The sequence below is a fragment of the Coffea eugenioides genome, unplaced genomic scaffold (assembly GCF_003713205.1).
Source record: "Coffea eugenioides isolate CCC68of unplaced genomic scaffold, Ceug_1.0 ScVebR1_2124;HRSCAF=3096, whole genome shotgun sequence".
Lineage (NCBI taxonomy): Eukaryota > Viridiplantae > Streptophyta > Magnoliopsida > Gentianales > Rubiaceae > Coffea > Coffea eugenioides.
Window position 1 is genome coordinate 31,741 of NW_020862583.1, and position 18,069 is coordinate 49,809.

Consider the following 18,069-nt stretch of genomic DNA (forward strand, 5'->3'; position numbering starts at 1 on the left):
AGATGGTATTTATATTATTTATGAACTCTATATATTTTAAATACTTTTTTACTTTAATATGTTCAGAAAATACCCATGGATGTCCATTGAATACCCAGATCTATAAGGGTTTGGGTATGGACTTACTTTTTCAGACCCAAAAGGGTCTGGATTTGAGCTTAGGTCTAACTAAATTAAATGGGTCTGGATCTGGATAAAAGGAATCCAACCCAGATCCTACCCATTGACATGCCTATAAGCAATGATTACCTGATATTAGTTGGTTTTAAATTTTGGCACTGTGAATGATTTGTCGAACATCATTAATAATTGCATGCACTATGAGCCAATTTCTGATCAGCCCAGTAAAGTTGAGCAATTCTTCCTGTTATTCCACACTTAAACATTGAACCCAGATTTAAATTAGGGAAAATCGTCCAAAACGTCCCTCACATTTTGTAAAATGGCTTTTTTCATCCCTCACTTTTAAAAGTGTAATTTTATATCCCTTACAAATTCACATCGGACAAATTTAGTCCCTAACTAGGTTTCCGATCATTTTTTGGCCAGAATCCATCATGTGCAAGGCACGTGATCATTTTTGAAGGGTAAATTTGTCAAATTATATTTTACATAATCTGATCTATAGTCCTCCACATTTTATAAAATAAATTTTTTCGTTCCTCACATTTTATAAAATGATTTTTTTCATCCCTCACATTTCACAAAATGAATTTCTCCATCCCTCACATTTCAAAAAATGAATATTTCCATCCCTCACTAATTATGTATGTGAGGGAAACCCTAAAAAAAAATGTGTGTGAATACATTTTGTTTAAACACATGTATATGTCTATTTGATTTTGCTTAATAATACGAATAGCATAAATATATTTATGTCTCTATTTGATTTCACTTAACAATACCAATGCCATATATTATACGTGATCACTTGATTTCATCTGGTATTAGCTAGTAAATAATCTTGCATTCATTTATAAGTTGGCCAATAAAGCTATTTTCGGTCAAAATACAATAAGAATATGCAAATTAAGGTTCTATTGGTAAATATTAGTCATAATTATACAAAAAGAAAAGATAGCCCACAAGTTGGGCCCAATTACATACATGTGTTATGCTATTATTATTAAGCAAAATCAAATAGACATATACATGTGTTTCAAAAAATGTATTCACACACATAATTAGTGAGAAATGACAAATTCATTTTTTGAAATATGAGGGATGGAAAAATTCATTTTGTGAAATGTGAGGGATGAAAAAAATCATTTTATAAAATGTGAGGGACGAAAAAATTTATTTTATAAAATGTGGAGGACTATAGATCAGATTGTGTAAAATATAATTTGACAAATTTACCCTTCAAAAATGATCACATGCCTTGCACATGATGGATTCCGGCCAAAAAATGATCGAAAACCTAGTTAGGGACTAAATTTGTCCGATGTGAATTTGTAAGGGATATAAAATTACACTTTTAAAAGTGAGGGACGAAAAAAGTCATTTTACAAAATGTGAGGGACGTTTTGGACGATTTTCCCTAAATAATATATATATTAGTAAATTTATAAAATAATATAATATTTTATGGCTTTTGGATCAAATACGATAAGATTTTATGGTATTAGAATCTGCATTTAGTATTGATGGTTGGGTGATTGATGAGACTCGTGCCAAATTGCTTCTAGATATGGTTGAAACATTAGTGATTACTGATGATTGGATTGAATAAAAAAAAAATGAGTAAGTGTTTATAAATTTTCTTATTCTATTATTTATTTGCCATCGATCCTTAGTCAAATGACATTTATCTCATTAACTATTTTAGTGCTGGATTGCGAGATATCTACCAACATTGAAGTTTAAATAAGAAAAAGAGGTACAAAATTACATTTTTTTAATAAGACTAAATATTTATATATGTTATGGTTGCTTTCTTTTTTTAAAAACTAGTCCTAGTTATCATTGTAATTGGTACAAACTTTTTCAAAAAAAGGAGAAAAGGTAAAGGCAAATAAATGAAATATTGGATGTGGATGCAGTTGAATCTTTGAAAATATATAGAAGTAGTCGACAATAATTCTTTCTTTGAATTCACAATATTGCATCCAACTTGTTGAATGTTAATTTTATTATTTGAAAACAAAAATTAGATGGTATTTATATTATTTATGAACTCTATATATTTTAAATACTTTTTTACTTTAATATGTTCAGAAAATACCCATGGATGTCCATTGAATACCCAGATCTATAAGGGTTTGGGTATGGACTTACTTTTTCAGACCCAAAAGGGTCTGGATTTGAGCTTAGGTCTAACTAAATTAAATGGGTCTGGATCTGGATAAAAGGAATCCAACCCAGATCCTACCCATTGACATGCCTATAAGCAATGATTACCTGATATTAGTTGGTTTTAAATTTTGGCACTGTGAATGATTTGTCGAACATCATTAATAATTGCATGCACTATGAGCCAATTTCTGATCAGCCCAGTAAAGTTGAGCAATTCTTCCTGTTATTCCACACTTAAACATTGAACCCAGATTTAAATTAGGGAAAATCGTTCAAAACGTCCCTCACATTTTGTAAAATGGCTTTTTTCATCCCTCACTTTTAAAAGTGTAATTTTATATCCCTTACAAATTCACATCGGACAAATTTAGTCACTAACTAGGTTTCCGATCATTTTTTGGCCAGAATCATTCACGTGCAAGGCACGTGATCATTTTTGAAGGGTAAATTTGTCAAATTATATTTTACATAATCTGATCTATAGTCCTCCACATTTTATAAAATAAATTTTTTCGTTCCTCACATTTTATAAAATGATTTTTTTCATCCCTCACATTTCACAAAATGAATTTCTCCATCCCTCACATTTCAAAAAATGAATATTTCCATCCCTCACTAATTATGTATGTGAGGGAAACCCTAAAAAAAAATGTGTGTGAATACATTTTGTTTAAACACATGTATATGTCCATTTGATTTTGCTTAATAATACGAATAGCATAAATATATTTATGTCTCTATTTGATTTCACTTAACAATACCAATGCCATATATTATACGTGATCACTTGATTTCATCTGGTATTAGCTAGTAAATAATCTTGCATTCATTTATAAGTTGGCCAATAAAGCTATTTTCGGTCAAAATACAATAAGAATATGCAAATTAAGGTTCTATTGGTAAATATTAGTCATAATTATACAAAAAGAAAAGATAGCCCACAAGTTGGGCCCAATTACATACATGTGTTATGCTATTATTATTAAGCAAAATCAAATAGACATATACATGTGTTTCAAAAAATGTATTCACACACATAATTAGTGAGAAATGACAAATTCATTTTTTGAAATATGAGGGATGGAAAAATTCATTTTGTGAAATGTGAGGGATGAAAAAAATCATTTTATAAAATGTGAGGGACGAAAAAATTTATTTTATAAAATGTGGAGGACTATAGATCAGATTGTGTAAAATATAATTTGACAAATTTACCCTTAAAAAATGATCACTTGCCTTGCACATGATGGATTCCGGCCAAAAAATGATCGAAAACCTAGTTAGGGACTAAATTTGTCCGATGTGAATTTGTAAGGGATATAAAATTACACTTTTAAAAGTGAGGGACGAAAAAAGTCATTTTACAAAATGTGAGGGACGTTTTGGACGATTTTCCCTAAATAATATATATATTAGTAAATTTATAAAATAATATAATATTTTATGGCTTTTGGATCAAATACGATAAGATTTTATGGTATTAGAATCTGCATTTAGTATTGATGGTTGGGTGATTGATGAGACTCGTGCCAAATTGCTTCTAGATATGGTTGAAACATTAGTGATTACTGATGATTGGATTGAATAAAAAAAAATGAGTAAGTGTTTATAAATTTTCTTATTCTATTATTTATTTGCCATCGATCCTTAGTCAAATGACATTTATCTCATTAACTATTTTAGTGCTGGATTGCGAGATATCTACCAACATTGAAGTTTAAATAAGAAAAAGAGGTACAAAATTACATTTTTTTAATAAGACTAAATATTTATATATGTTATGGTTGCTTTCTTTCTTTAAAAACTAGTCCTAGTTATCATTGTAATTGGTACAAACTTTTTCAAAAAAAGGAGAAAAGGTAAAGGCAAATAAATGAAATATTGGATGTGGATGCAGTTGAATCTTTGAAAATATATAGAAGTAGTCGACAATAATTCTTTCTTTGAATTCACAATATTGCATCCAACTTGTTGAATGTTAATTTTATTATTTGAAAACAAAAATTAGATGGTATTTATATTATTTATGAACTCTATATATTTTAAATACTTTTTTACTTTAATATGTTCAGAAAATACCCATGGATGTCCATTGAATACCCAGATCTATAAGGGTTTGGGTATGGACTTACTTTTTCAGACCCAAAAGGGTCTGGATTTGAGCTTAGGTCTAACTAAATTAAATGGGTCTGGATCTGGATAAAAGGAATCCAACCCAGATCCTACCCATTGACATGCCTATAAGCAATGATTACCTGATATTAGTTGGTTTTAAATTTTGGCACTGTGAATGATTTGTCGAACATCATTAATAATTGCATGCACTATGAGCCAATTTCTGATCAGCCCAGTAAAGTTGAGCAATTCTTCCTGTTATTCCACACTTAAACATTGAACCCAGATTTAAATTAGGGAAAATCGTCCAAAACGTCCCTCACATTTTGTAAAATGGCTTTTTCATCCCTCACTTTTAAAAGTGTAATTTTATATCCCTTACAAATTCACATCGGACAAATTTAGTCCCTAACTAGGTTTCCGATCATTTTTTGGCCAGAATCCATCATGTGCAAGGCACGTGATCATTTTTGAAGGGTAAATTTGTCAAATTATATTTTACATAATCTGATCTATAGTCCTCTACATTTTATAAAATAAATTTTTTCGTTCCTCACATTTTATAAAATGATTTTTTTCATCCCTCACATTTCATAAAATGAATTTCTCCATCCCTCACATTTGAAAAAATGAATATTTCCATCCCTCACTAATTATGTATGTGAGGGAAACCCTAAAAAAAAATGTGTGTGAATACATTTTGTTTAAACACATGTATATGTCTATTTGATTTTGCTTAATAATATGAATAGCATAAATATATTTATGTCTCTATTTGATTTCACTTAACAATACCAATGCCATATATTATACGTGATCACTTGATTTCATCTGGTATTAGCTAGTAAATTGACGGGAATTTTTTTATCAATGCAAGTTTAATTCCGATTTTACACCCGTTGGACTGCAAGTATACAGGTCGCAATTGTAGTACAAGATGTGTATCGGGTCGATCCCACGAGGAGCAATTAAAACAATTATTAGATACTAATTTACTCTATTATTTAGACTTACAATTAATTTGAGCAGAAACTTCAGATTTTAATTCAACTACAAAAATTCTTAAATAGATAAATGCAATTTCACAATAGGAGTAGAATTCACTAAATATTAAGATCTAGGGATGTAGATTCCACTTATGACTCAAAAGATCTAAAATGAATTAATTCAACACTTGTTACTGCTCTTGTTTAACCAAGGATTCATTTCCAGAAATACCAAATTCACATTCTCATGATAATAATGGGTTAAAACAGATTAGTTTTTCCTAATCTCTTGGTAAATACTAAATCTGTTCTTATTTACACATGAAATGCAGATTTCATCCACTTGAATGTATTTCTATTCTCATGAATATACAACACAAGTTCTACTTGTGTCATTCCATTATTTTTACCATTTCTCAATGAGTAAAAACAACTATAAACCTACTATTGGTGATCAAGCAACAACAAGTAATCCAACATACACAAGTAGATAAGTTAATACAAGACATAACAAGCATAAATCACAATCACTTCATATCATTTGGCCATAAGCTTCATCTACTCCCTAGATAAAGGAAATTAGCTACTCATGAATGATGAAACACTCATAACTTCATTAATGTAAATCATCATGAATTACAAATACAAGAGGAATAAAGAAAGTCTTAGCCAAGATATGGTAAAGCCTTCCAAAAATCTCCTTTGTCTTGAACTTGGATGATTACAAGATGAAACCTCAATTGCCCCTTGCAAGTACCTAGCTAGAGAGAATATGTTTTTCTGTAAGAAGCTAAGCTACGAATGGTCCCCAGATCTCTCCCCATATCTCTGCATAAAAAACACTCAAATGCTCCATTTTTCCAAGTCAAATTCTATCCTTTGATTCCCAAATCTCCACTTTGTTAGCATAGTCAAAAACCAATATTTTTGACTTGAAAATAAGCCACTTTTCTTGCCCTTTTGTCTTCTGAAGCATGTGCACCGAATTCCCTTGCATCTTATAGCTGGAAAGTGGTATGAACACAAGAGAATTGGCTGAGTCAAATTGCAGAATTTCGGCTATAAAACGCGCCTACACAAAACGCGGTTACAAGTCACGTTTTGTGTACTCGCGTATTCACTTTGGCCTTACTTCATCTGCGATTTTCTCTATCATAAAGGCCGAACTAGCTTTTGTGCAAAACACAAAAGTTGTAGCCCTTTGAGTTAGCTTTCCAATGCTTCAAGAATCATCCAAATCGGAGCTTTGTAGCCTGAGATATGATCGAAATACTGTCACCTGTTCAAACCTCTGTTTTAACTTCCGACCACAGGGTGCAGCTTCTGTATTCCAACGTTTTGCCCATGAAGATGGCAGAAATGGATTTCGATGTCTTCATACGAATTGTAGGTCTCTTTCTTAGCTTTAAAATGGTATAAAAATCACCTCAATCCGATAAGTGTAGCTCCAGATATGGTCAAAATACTGAAAAGTGTCAAAACTGACTTGTATTGCATTTCCTCACTTGAACGTTTTTCACTTCATTCTTCTTGTTGCCACTTAAATTCATCACCAAATCTCTATTTTTCACCTCAATTGACCTCCTTTGGTGATTGATTCATTATTCCTGCATAAAAATGAAGTTTTTACTATTAAAATCAATAGAAATGCAATATTATCCACTTTTACCAAAAATATATAATTTTACCAAAAACCTCTTTATTTTAATTATAAAACTAAATAATCAACTCAAAATTAACTAATAAAATGCACTTAAAAATACGTAAAATAAACTCTTATCAAATACCCCCACACTTGAATCATTGCTTGTCCTCAAGCAATATAAAATTCCAACCATCAATGATCCAAAAATTTAAAATAAACATATGTAGTATTTCAACTCCATTTCCTTGAATCAAGGTAAATAACCCTTATGTGATCTTTCCATTAAGTTCAAGTACTCATAATATCAAGCAAAGAAGAGCCAAGTATACCATAATTTTACCAATTCAACTCAACTTCTTATTTTTATCCAATTTCGCAAGCAAGCAACTCCTATAGTCAATAAAGATGCTAACTAATCTCATGATCAACTTCTTATTTTTCTTAAAGAGGGATTTAATTTACTTTTTATTTATTTATTTTTTTATTATTTTTTTATATATTTTAAGGGATTAAATATTACTTAAGTTGTGAAAAATGCCTTTTGACGCGAAGATCAACATTTTTAGATGCAGATCCCCGGTTACTCAACATTTCACATACTCAAGTTGCTTTGCATACTCTTAATTCAAGTACCTTTTTACGCGAATGTCGACATTTGTAGATGCCAACCCCCGGTTACTCGGTACGAGAATCATTGGAGTAGAATAACCATTTTTTTTTTCTTTAACAATATATAATAAAATTCCCTCTAAGAGTAATCATGAGAAGAGTATGACACTTATTAACCATATTAATTTCTTATCTTATAAAATTAGATAAAAAGAAGAATTTTCATCAAATATACAAAATGTAGGCATAATTTTCTCCACTTTACTAGATATACTTTCCTATAGATGTAAAAATTATAATCACATAAAAATCATTTCCAAATTTCATGAGAAAAGAAGTATCAAAACCGCATATATTTATTTCAAAAGGATAAGTGACAAAATTTTATTTATTTATTATAGTTAATAACATATATATGTATAAGGTTTTGGAAAAATTTTGACAGAGTCTCCCCTTAAAAGTGGACTAAATCTCCCTGCCAGCAACCACAAGAAACACCATTTAAGCACAAGAATTATATCAAACACAACTAAAATCACAAGTACCACACATTTCTTCCCCCACACTTAGAATACACATTGTCCTCAATGTGTAGGGAAAGAAAAGAAAAGAAACAAAAGAAAGGAACAAGTGACTCCCCAAGTGAGATGACTGCAGTCCAGTGAAGCCTTGAATCATGAGTCATCGACCGCTCAACCATCCACAGTCAACGATCTACTAGTTACTGCCACAAGTTCCAATATTCAAAATAAGGAATGTAAGTTAACATTTTTCAAACAAAAGATAAAAATAACAAGCAAACAAAAGAAAAGCCAGCCAAAGGGCAGCCTCAATCATCCTCTTCATCGTCATCTTCATCATCATCGATGGGAGGTGGGCGTGTGCCTAAATGATCTTCAATTCGGTCCAGGCGAGTATCCATTCTGGCTAAATGATGGTCGATGTCGTCCAAGCGACCGAAAAGCCGCTGCCAGTTGGTCTGTGGCGGAGGAGGAGGTGGTGCTGCAGTAGATGGTCCAGCTCCATCGCGACCATGTCTAGCCTTTTGTCTCCGCTCCTGAACAGGGCGTGGAATGTCTCCCGTGCCAATACCAAGGCGGCGAAGAGTAGTGATAGTCATCTCAGCACGTGGTGGAACATACTCCCGCCGCATGCCTTCCAAGGGAACTTCAAAACGGGGGAAGATTAAAGTCAGTAGACGAGGAAATGAAAGTTTGAAAGAAGTTGTCTTACGCCTCGCCGTAGACCTAATGTGGCTGATGATGATGTTCGGCAATGAAATTCGAGCATACGGGGAAGTTCGGTTGTGGAACATGTAATCAAGGAAGTAAATATCGCTCTTGCGAACCTCCGTGTGCCCCGTCTTCTTTGGGATGACATTGTGAGCCATCATGTAAATGATAAGCCGATGACGAGGTTCGAATACATTTGCCAATATAGTCTCCTTTCTGGTAGAGCGAAAAGGTTGGTACTCGAGACCAAACCTAGCCATGGCCAATGATGGATCCCACCTTCTATTCGGGGGAACAAACTCCTTCTTCAAGTCTACTGGACGTCCGTCATCCATACACCCCAAAATAGCAGCCAAATCTTGCCGTGACAAGGTGATTCGTCTTCCACGCACCCAGGACTCAATTATTTCTCCACTATGGCGCGCCTTACTTTCAATGTTGGCGTAAAACTCGCGCACCAGGTCTGGGTAGTAATGGTTTGGAAGGGTGAGAATCGGAGCCCATCCTAGCTGAGCAAAAGCTTCTGAGATGTTGTACATCATCTCAACTGGTGGACTGACGTGCATCTCAAACAAAAACTCCAAATTAGCACGCGCCTCATGCCACTCCTGATTCCTGCGAGTGTTGAACCTAGCACTGTCAAATACTGATCTTCCCGCTCCACGGGAGGTGCCCTCACCAGGTCGACGGTTAATTGGTGGAGGAGAAGGTGAATTCTCCTCTTCAGTCACCTCCATCTCTTCATTAACCTCCCTCTCCTCACTACTAGAGGATGAAAGTACCGCTCTTCTTCCTCTTGGCATAGTACCTAAAAAATATTTCAATTATCCACATGTACTACAACTCATTTTTTGGCAACAAAAGTTCAGCATTAATCCAAATAACCTCAAATACAATTGCTCAAGTTCTAATCATTCAATGATCGTACAAGACATATTTTTTGCCTAAAGTTGCCCAAAATCACCAAATTACACAAGATATGTATCAATTATACTTTAATTAGTGAAAATAGGAGCAATTATGATTATAACTATTTAGAATTAACAATAATAATATGCTTTTAGCTATAATCATGTTTAGGCAAAAATTAAACTAACTAACTCACCAAATCAACCAAATTACTCACTATACACAATGCACATGCTTAAACATCATCAACTAACCCTTTTTAACCATAATTTAACATCACCAATGGCTCAAAAACATCCTAGTTCCTTTTTCCAATTTCATCTAAATATAGCAATTGTGAATTTTAAAGTACTTGAAAACCAATAAATTGCTACATTTAAACATTTAAACATGCTTAAACAATCATAATAATCATGAATAAAATCACAAAATAGCCATGAACCTCATCAAATTTTCGAAATTAAAAGATGTCAGATAGCTCAGGATAAAAAATATGAACTTCTAAAATCAAAAGATTTGATGAACAAACTTACCTCAATCACGTAGAAGGATGTTTGGTGATGCTAAAAATGCAAAAAGCCCTATGAAACAACCTCCAATTGACCTCCAATTGAAGAAATTAGAGTTTAAGAACCCTAACTTTCAATCCCTCAAAAACCTGATTTGAGGTGTTTTTCTTGGATTTTAATCGGTTAAAAAGGTATATATGAAGCTCAAAAGGTGTTGGGGTGATGATTTTTAGCAAGATTATGGAGTAAAAATGAAAATTTGTGAGTTGGGTAGAAGGAAGAGGGAAAAACGCGGCTGGAAAAATTGGAGAAGTGAAGAAGAAAGGCTGAAATCGCGTTTCTGAAGGCTATATTCAGACACATAAAACGCGACTAAACACGCGCCTTTAACTCGCGTTTCTGAAATCGCGTTTTCTTCCCAAATCTTGCAGCACTTAAAACGCGACTTATAGTCGCGTTTCATAAGTCGCGTTTTTGAGTCTTGATCCAGGCTTGAAAACGCGATTTCCATTAAAACGCGACTTTGGGTCGCGTTTTGAAGGCGCGTTTTCTTTTCTGCAGTTGCAGAATTGAAAACGCGATTCTGAGAAACGCGACTTGTAGTCGCGTTTTATTTGAAAACGCGTTTTCTGCTTCGATTTTTAGCAGAATTTCAACTTTTGAAAAATTACAAAAGGTACCCCAATGACTCAAAATGCATCATAGATCATTTGTTTGCCAATTTTAATGACTGGAACAAATGTAAAACATTAAAAACATGCATTTTACCCCTTTATAATGAATCAAAAACACCTTTAACGTAAATCGAGGGGTTGAGTTGCTTGATCAAAGTTTGCCCTTTTCACCTCAAATGGTCATTCTTGCTTCCATTTGCCAACCCTATAACACAAAAACAAAAAATTAACAAAAACACTTATTTAAGTCTAAAAATCACAAAAAATTAACACAAATAACATAAACATTGGGTTGCCTCCCAATTAGCGCTTTTGTTTATAGTCGTTGGCTCGACTGAAAGAGTTGAATCACTTTAGAGCATTAGGGAGCGATTTTCTCCCCATGGGTCGAAACTCCCGAGCCAATCCACCATGTGGTGAACCATGCATTGATCTTCATAGTCCAATTTCCTCAAATGCCAAGGAGGAATATTAGACTTGTCATAGAGAGGCTCAACTTCACCTTGGAGTGGATTTTGCTTGTCTTTTCCTGAATTGGCTCAACTTTTCACCATTTTCTTCATGGAATGGCGAATTTATTAAGCCAACTTCCATCCTTATCTTCTCCTCCTTTGTTCCTACACCATGAAAGTTAGTACCAAGGACATTTATAAATTTAACTTCTTCGGTCCTTTCTTGGTTAACCTTTTCATCATATGGCATATTAGAAACAAGAGCAGTAGGCTCTATACCCTTCTTTATTATCCAAATTGAATTCCAATTCCTCACCATTAACCCGTAATATAAGCTTACCTTTTTCTACATCAATTATATAGTTCGTGCAGTGGCTAAAAACGGTCGTCCTAGAATAATTGGCATTCTCACATCTTCTTCAATATCTAAGACAACAAAATCCACAGGTATTATAGATTGTCTTACCTTTATGAGCACATTTTCCAAAATACCCATGGGACGTGTGATTGACCGATCCGCCAATTGCAATGTAATATTGGTAGCTTTTAGCTCTTGAAGTCCCAATCTCCGGGCAACCGATAACGGCATAAGTGATACACTTGCACCTAAATCACATAAAGCATTAGAAAAATGCAATTGACCAATAGTGCAAGGAATAGAAAAACTTCCCGGATCTTTCAATTTAGGAGGGAGTTTATTCTTAATCAATGCACTACACTCTTCCGTTAATGCTATCATCTCATTATCTACAATTTTCCTCTTCTTTGACATGATGTCTTTCAAGAAACGTGCATAAGAGGGAATCTGTGTTATAGCATCAATGAAAGGAATGTTAATGTGCAATTGTTTAAACATTTTGAAGAACTTTTCAAACTCCCGATCCTGTCCATCTTTCTTCAACCTGTGAGGAAAAGGTATCACATTAGAATTTAAATGAGAATTTAATTTGGGATGAAGTGCATTAATATCAATGATAACATGATCATTTTGACTTTCTTGCTCCCCTTCAATTGCTTGCTTCTTGTCTTTTTCACCACCTGAATTTTCAAAATCGAATCCCTCAACCGTTTTACCGCTTCTAAGAATGATTGCATTGACATGCTCTCTCGGATTCACTTCGGTTTTACTTGGTAATTCACCAGGGTTTCTATTGTTGATCACATTGGCAATTTGACCAATTTGAACCTCCAAGTTTCTGTACATCCCAGCTAATTGGTCCAACCGCCCCTCAACTCGCTCGAATCTATCCGAAGTCACCTTAGCAAGTTTTTCCACCGCGATCTCCCAACTTGGTTTAGTTTCAGCCTGTGGTTGCCTTGGTTGAAATCCCGGCGGATTGGTTGGCCTTTGTTGATTGCCTTGATCTTTCCATCCAAAGTTTGGATGATTTCTCCACCCCGGATTGTAAGTATTCGAGTAGGGATTATTTGGGGCATTTCGGTTGTAATTATTGACAAATTGTACCTGCTCAGAATCAATACACTCATTAATATCATGTTCACCTCCACAGAAAGAGCAACAAGCTACGTGTGCATTAGATGAACTTGGACCAACTCCACCTTGTCTACTTAGCAATTTCATCACATCATTCATTTGAGCACTCAGCATATTGAGAGTGTCCATTTCTATCATACCTGCGTGACATCTCGTATTACCTCTTTCATTGGCCCATTGGTAGTTATTTGCGGCCATTTCTTCTATCAAATTCTGAGCTTCTTGGGGTGATTTACCCATTAAAGCTCCACCTGCGGCTGCATCAATAATAGTTTTAGTGGAGAAAGATAAACCATTATAAAAGGTTTGTATAATCAGCCATTCGGGTAGTCCATGATGTGGACATTTCCGTAACAAATCTCTAAACCTTTCCCATGCTTCATATAATGATTCTCCTTCCATTTGACTAAAACCAGTGATATCCATTCTTAGCTTAGCAGTCTTACCTGGTGGAAAATACTTATTCAAGAATGCTCTTGATAAATCATCCCATCCGGTGAAAGTATTAGGAGCATGAGAGTGTAGCCAAAGTTTGGCCTTATCTCTCAATGAAAATGGGAACAATCTTAACCTTATAGCATCATCACTAACTCCATTCATTTTAATTGTATCACAAATTTCCAAGAATGTAGCTAAGTGTGTATTAGGATCTTCTACTGCATTACCTCCAAATTGAGATTGTTGAACCATTTGGATAAGTGATGGTTTAATCTCAAAATTGTTAGCATTTACCGTAGGCCTTACTATGCTTGTTTGAGATCCTTGTGTTCCCGGTAGAGTATAATCTCGTAGAACTCGCCTATTTTGGTCATTTTCCGCCATTTCTTCTTCAAATGGTAGTTCTATCAAAATGTCCTCTATCGGTTGCCAAATCTCTTGTTCCTCTTGCTGTTGTGTGTGCCTCCTTTGTCTACGTAGTGTCCTCTCAATTTCTGGATCGAAAGGTGTAACTTCCCGGGACGCCCGGTGCATACACTACAAACAGAAATAAGAGATATTATGCAATTTCAATTGTCAAAAACTGATTACAATATAAGATTAAATATAATCAGCTCAACTAATAAAAATAAATCTGTCTAAATTAATAGAGTTGATTAGGCTCTAATATTGCCGCTCCCCGGCAACGGCGCCAAAAACTTGACGGGAATTTTTTTATCAATGCAAGTTTAATTCCGATTTTACACCCGTTGGACTGCAAGTATACAGGTCGCAATTGTAGTACAAGATGTGTATCGGGTCGATCCCACGAGGAGCAATTAAAACAATTATTAGATACTAATTTACTCTATTATTTAGACTTACAATTAATTTGAGCAGAAACTTCAGATTTTAATTCAACTACAAAAATTCTTAAATAGATAAATGCAATTTCACAATAGGAGTAGAATTCACTAAATATTAAGATCTAGGGACGTAGATTCCACTTATGACTCAAAAGATCTAAAATGAATTAATTCAACACTTGTTACTGCTCTTGTTTAACCAAGGATTCATTTCCAGAAATACCAAATTCACATTCTCATGATAATAATGGGTTAAAACAGATTAGTTTTTCCTAATCTCTTGGTAAATACTAAATCTGTTCTTATTTACACATGAAATGCAGATTTCATCCACTTGAATGTATTTCTATTCTCATGAATATACAACTCAAGTTCTACTTGTGTCATTCCATTATTTTTACCATTTCTCAATGAGTAAAAACAACTATAAACCTACTATTGGTGATCAAGCAACAACAAGTAATCCAACATACACAAGTAGATAAGTTAATACAAGACATAACAAGCATAAATCACAATCACTTCATATCATTTGGCCATAAGCTTCATCTACTCCCTAGATAAAGGAAATTAGCTACTCATGAATGATGAAACACTCATAACTTCATTAATGTAAATCATCATGAATTACAAATACAAGAGGAATAAAGAAAGTCTTAGCCAAGATATGGTAAAGCCTTCCAAAAATCTCCTTTGTCTTGAACTTGGATGATTACAAGATGAAACCTCAATTGCCCCTTGCAAGTACCTAGCTAGAGAGAATATGTTTTTCTGTAAGAAGCTAAGCTACGAATGGTCCCCAGATCTCTCCCCATATCTCTGCATAAAAAACACTCAAATGCTCCATTTTTCCAAGTCAAATTCTATCCTTTGATTCCCAAATCTCCACTTTGTTAGCATAGTCAAAAACCAATATTTTTGACTTGAAAATAAGCCACTTTTCTTGCCCTTTTGTCTTCTGAAGCATGTGCACCGAATTTCCTTGCATCTTATAGCTGGAAGAGTGGATGCAACACAAAAGAGAATTGCTGAGTCAAAATTGCAGAATTTCGGCTATAAAACCGCACCTTACACAAAACGCGGTTACAAGTCACGTTTTGTGTACTCGCGTATTCACTTTGGCCTTACTTTATCTGCGATTTTCTCTATCATAAAGGCCGAACTAGCTTTTGTGCAAAACACAAAAGTTGTAGCCCTTTGAGTTAGCTTTCCAATGCTTCAAGAATCATCCAAATCGGAGCTTTGTAGCCTGAGATATGATCGAAATACTGTCACCTGTTCAAACCTCTGTTTTAACTTCCGACCACAGGGTGCAGCTTCTGTATTCCAACGTTTTGCCCATGAAGATGGCAGAAATGGATTTCGATGTCTTCATACGAATTGTAGGTCTCTTTCTTAGCTTTAAAATGGTATAAAAATCACCTCAATCCGATAAGTGTAGCTCCAGATATGGTCAAAATACTGAAAAGTGTCAAAACTGACTTGTATTGCATTTCCTCACTTGAACGTTTTTCACTTCATTCTTCTTGTTGCCACTTAAATTCATCACCAAATCTCTATTTTTCACCTCAATTGACCTCCTTTGGTGATTGATTCATTATTCCTGCATAAAAATGAAGTTTTTACTATTAAAATCAATAGAAATGCAATATTATCCACTTTTACCAAAAATATATAATTTTACCAAAAACCTCTTTATTTTAATTATAAAACTAAATAATCAACTCAAAATTAACTAATAAAATGCACTTAAAAATACGTAAAATAAACTCTTATCATAAATAATCTTGCATTCATTTATAAGTTGGCCAATAAAGCTATTTTCGGTCAAAATACAATAAGAATATGCAAATTAAGGTTCTATTGGTAAATATTAGTCATAATTATACAAAAAGAAAAGATAGCCCACAAGTTGGGCCCAATTACATACATGTGTTATGCTATTATTATTAAGCAAAATCAAATAGACATATACATGTGTTTAAAAAAATGTATTCACACACATAATTAGTGAGAAATGACAAATTCATTTTTTGAAATATGAGGGATGGAAAAATTCATTTTGTGAAATGTGAGGGATGAAAAAAATCATTTTATAAAATGTGAGGGACGAAAAAATTTATTTTATAAAATGTGGAGGACTATAGATCAGATTGTGTAAAATATAATTTGACAAATTTACCCTTCAAAAATGATCACATGCCTTGCACATGATGGATTCCGGCCAAAAAATGATCGAAAACCTAGTTAGGGACTAAATTTGTCCGATGTGAATTTGTAAGGGATATAAAATTACACTTTTAAAAGTGAGGGACGAAAAAAGTCATTTTACAAAATGTGAGGGACGTTTTGGACGATTTTCCCTAAATAATATATATATTAGTAAATTTATAAAATAATATAATATTTTATGGCTTTTGGATCAAATACGATAAGATTTTATGGTATTAGAATCTGCATTTAGTATTGATGGTTGGGTGATTGATGAGACTCGTGCCAAATTGCTTCTAGATATGGTTGAAACATTAGTGATTACTGATGATTGGATTGAATAAAAAAAAATGAGTAAGTGTTTATAAATTTTCTTATTCTATTATTTATTTGCCATCGATCCTTAGTCAAATGACATTTATCTCATTAACTATTTTAGTGCTGGATTGCGAGATATCTACCAACATTGAAGTTTAAATAAGAAAAAGAGGTACAAAATTATATTTTTTTAATAAGACTAAATATTTATATATGTTATGGTTGCTTTCTTTCTTTAAAAACTAGTCCTAGTTATCATTGTAATTGGTACAAACTTTTTCAAAAAAAGGAGAAAAGGTAAAGGCAAATAAATGAAATATTGGATGTGGATGCAGTTGAATCTTTGAAAATATATAGAAGTAGTCGACAATAATTCTTTCTTTGAATTCACAATATTGCATCCAACTTGTTGAATGTTAATTTTATTATTTGAAAACAAAAATTAGATGGTATTTATATTATTTATGAACTCTATATATTTTAAATACTTTTTTACTTTAATATGTTCAGAAAATACCCATGGATGTCCATTGAATACCCAGATCTATAAGGGTTTGGGTATGGACTTACTTTTTCAGACCCAAAAGGGTCTGGATTTGAGCTTAGGTCTAACTAAATTAAATGGGTCTGGATCTGGATAAAAGGAATCCAACCCAGATCCAACCCATTGACATGCCTATAAGCAATGATTACCTGATATTAGTTGGTTTTAAATTTTGGCACTGTGAATGATTTGTCGAACATCATTAATAATTGCATGCACTATGAGCCAATTTCTGATCAGCCCAGTAAAGTTGAGCAATTCTTCCTGTTATTCCACACTTAAACATTGAACCCAGATTTAAATTAGGGAAAATCGTTCAAAATGTCCCTCACATTTTGTAAAATGGCTTTTTTCATCCCTCACTTTTAAAAGTGTAATTTTATATCCCTTACAAATTCACATCGGACAAATTTAGTCACTAACTAGGTTTCCGATCATTTTTTGGCCAGAATCATTCACGTGCAAGGCACGTGATCATTTTTGAAGGGTAAATTTGTCAAATTATATTTTACATAATCTGATCTATAGTCCTCCACATTTTATAAAATAAATTTTTTCGTTCCTCACATTTTATAAAATGATTTTTTTCATCCCTCACATTTCACAAAATGAATTTCTCCATCCCTCACATTTCAAAAAATGAATATTTCCATCCCTCACTAATTATGTATGTGAGGGAAACCCTAAAAAAAATGTGTGTGAATACATTTTGTTTATACACATGTATATGTCCATTTGATTTTGCTTAATAATACGAATAGCATAAATATATTTATGTCTCTATTTGATTTC

At 33.4% G+C, this 18,069-nt stretch overlaps 1 non-coding gene across 1 annotated transcript; it reads left to right on the top strand.

Moving 5' to 3' along the window:
* The first annotated feature begins 13,249 nt into the window (after positions 1-13,249).
* LOC113756254 lies at positions 13,250-13,356 on the top strand. The gene has a single exon (XR_003465882.1). It is a non-coding gene; the product is annotated as a small nucleolar RNA R71 (small nucleolar RNA).
* Positions 13,357-18,069: the final 4,713 nt, after the last annotated feature.